The 3,282-nt window shown below is 28.5% G+C and overlaps 1 long non-coding RNA gene across 1 annotated transcript in view; it reads right to left on the reverse strand.

Annotated features, from left to right (window-relative positions):
• Nucleotides 1-2,683, reverse strand: part of LOC111087579 — an 8,790-nt gene extending 6,107 nt beyond the window's left edge. The window contains exon 1 of the long non-coding RNA XR_002612258.1: nucleotides 2,351-2,683. This is a non-coding gene — a long non-coding RNA (uncharacterized LOC111087579). The remainder of the gene's footprint in view (nucleotides 1-2,350) is intronic.
• Nucleotides 2,684-3,282: the final 599 nt, after the last annotated feature.

The raw sequence follows: 3,282 nt of genomic DNA on the forward strand, positions 1-3,282 counted from the left end.
AGGATTGGCTAAAAGTTTTACAACTGAAGTTTATCATGCCCAGATGAGAAAACAGACTAGAAAAAAGTTTAAATACCAATCATAGATGGTAGGACCAGTGCTAAAGTGTAAGGAAAAAATTTTTTTTAAAATTTTCTACAAAATTTTTTTCTTAGAAGGCAATTATTTAGAGTCTCAAATGTATTTTTAGATTTTTTTTATCCAATTTCTCTTCAAACTTCATTAAGTAATACAATTTAATACAAATAACTGAATCTTATGCTACTATTTACAAAAATAAAATCTGAAATCCGATAAAAGATAAGTTCTCTATAATTTTTTCAATGCAGAAATGTGATTTTGCCCTCACAATAATACAAAATGGCCATGGCAGGTAACAGGTTAAGGCTTAATAAAGGTAATTTGTTGATGTTTGATTTTTTGTTTAAATATGGTTTTCATTTTTTAATAAATATACTATGGTTTTATTGTGTTTCAACATATATAAATATACTATGGTTTTATTGTGTTTCAACATATATAAATATACTATGGTTTTATTGTGTTTCAACATATATAAATATACTATGGTTTTATTGTGTTTCAACATATATAAATATACTATGGTTTTATTGTGTTTCAACATATATAAATATACTATGGTTTTATTGTGTTTCAACATATATAAATATACTATGGTTTTATTGTGTTTCAACATTTATAAATATACTATGGTTTTATTGTGTTTCAATATTTATAAATATGAGTTTTTCTTATTATGTTCATCAAATAAAATAAAATTGTCATCAAATCGGATAAGTTTACTGTTTAGTGAGCATGGTAGAAATTGCAAGATATTCTGAAGACTCAAATCTTCATTGAATATCAATGTACATACATAAATTATTTAAGTGGATATTTAATTATTTGTAATTGTACATGTAACATTTGTTAATTAAAAACATTATTATCCCTTATTGTAAGGGTAATACAATTTCTTCATTATTTAATTATCAATTGATTTGATTTATAAAAGATCAATGTGAAATTATTGCATATTTTAAAAACAAACAATGGTGATTACATAGCGGTATTTAGTTGACATTAGCGATTTATCCACCACATAAGAAATATCAACAGCACTTGCAAGAATTTTTTTTTTTACAAAAAAATGCTTTTTGCAAATGCATAAATGGCCACTTTCAGAGGAGGTCTATCACATAAAATCAAAGGCAATTTGAAAATTACTTTAAAAAAAAGTAAAATAAAATAGGAAATGAATATTGTTTTTCGATTTGTTTGTATGAGTTGTATAATGTGCTAATCAATTAGCAAATAACACTAATTACCCAGCTCTATTTTTGACCTGGTAACAAAGCATCCCTTTGGATGGAGAATAGACTTCTGTACAGTTATCAGGGAAAATTGACATTTGGAATAATATAGTCTTGGTTAACATAGCAAAAATGTGTTCCCTCAAATACAAACATATTCCACTTCCTATGTAATACTAATAGTACAACTTATTACATTTATTTACAAATTCATCATTTCTCAATATAACCAAGTATCAACTTCCCTTTAAATTATTTTTCTGTGACATAAATACATATATCTTTCATATAAGATATTCTGTACTTGATAAAATATATACGTACATAATATTTTGTAATCGTTACCAAACTAGAAATTATTTTGCATCAAAACAAACATACGTCTTTCTCTAAGCAAAACTGACAATAATATTAAGAAGTACAAAAGGGTCACATGCTTTGCAGGTGATTGACATTGATAAGATCCCAAGTTAGTGAAATATCATAGGTTAAGCCTATCCAAGGATCCGCGACACATTAAAAAAACTAACAAATTTTGTAAATACTTTATAGTTACACATAAACATATATTAATTTTGTTCCCCAAGAAACATATTAGTTTTCAGCTTCTCAATTTTACTTTGTATTCTTAAAAACTACAAGTTAGTATAACTTATAGAAAGATAAGCTACACCTATTCCACTCAGTTACAATTCTTCCTTCCATTTTATTTTTAATTATAACTCATTAAAACTGCTAACGTTGCGGTAATGATATCCTAATAGTAACAAGTTAGTGAGATTTAAACTAAAGTCCATACCTGGTAATGTGTATTACATTTACAATTACAGCGTTTTGATAAATATATTTTTATCACAAAAAAACAACAACGTATATATTTAACACTAAAAGTAAAACTACGATCGGTAGGATCTGGTTCTAAACTTTAATCTCTTCAGTATTTTAACTTCCATCATACTACTTAGTACTAGAAGAACTTTCACCGGAACTAGAAGCTAGAACTTAGAAGAACCTAAAAAGTAAAATCTGAATCTTACCCATGTTTATATGGTTAACAGCGACAAATACGAACAGAAAGGTTAATACACACTTCATGTTTGAAAATACTGTTAAGATAAGCCTCGTTGGCAAAAGTCAATGTATAATTAGTTTTCCGAAACCTGAAAAATATATACCATTCAATACAATATGTTGCATAAGCTTCGAACAATCTCTTAATACCTAGTAAAACTAAAAGGTATTGCGTATCGTAACGCCCAACTTTATAATAGTGACGTACGTAAATTTCCCCATTACTTCATAAGTCAGGTGACATGGGCATTGCTACTTGCCGCGGTTTTATTTATGAATCATCAATTAAATTTAATTTGGGCTATGTGTGTGACATAGTGAATAAGGTACTAAACTGTAGATATCAGTATCCATGACTGCTTGAAAAAATAAAAAAATCACGCTCCGCCAGTTGAGACCATTGGTACAATACTAAGGATGACAACTAACTTCTAGAGGGAGCTGCTAATCATGATGATGATGATGTAATAATCAAGAAGGTTCATGTGGTAGTTGGAAGTAGCAGGAGTACACCATAAGTGCAATAACACAGGCCTGCGAATTTAAACTTCATAAAAGTTGTTTTGATTTTAATAACGGATTTTCCTTAATTCAGCTACGCATATTTCGAAAAAATATTATTATTTTTTATCATGTGAGGATTTTTTACAAATCGGGAACAGAAGAAAACCTCTGACTTAGATCAAATTTACCACAAATATAACAGAATATTATTACGACAGCGGAAGTCACGCAACGCTGAGAGCATGCGCGCTGGAGTTTCTCGAAGAATCATGAATTTTCCTGACAACTCTAGTTTGTTCCAGACGCCCTCTTTTTTAGATATAAGCCCGGCAAATAAAGTCAGCGAAAAAGATGGTATTGCATAGATAGATAGATATAGAGATAGATAATTGAG

The sequence above is a fragment of the Limulus polyphemus genome, unplaced genomic scaffold, assembly GCF_000517525.1.
Source record: "Limulus polyphemus unplaced genomic scaffold, Limulus_polyphemus-2.1.2 Scaffold2332, whole genome shotgun sequence".
NCBI lineage: Eukaryota > Metazoa > Arthropoda > Merostomata > Xiphosura > Limulidae > Limulus > Limulus polyphemus.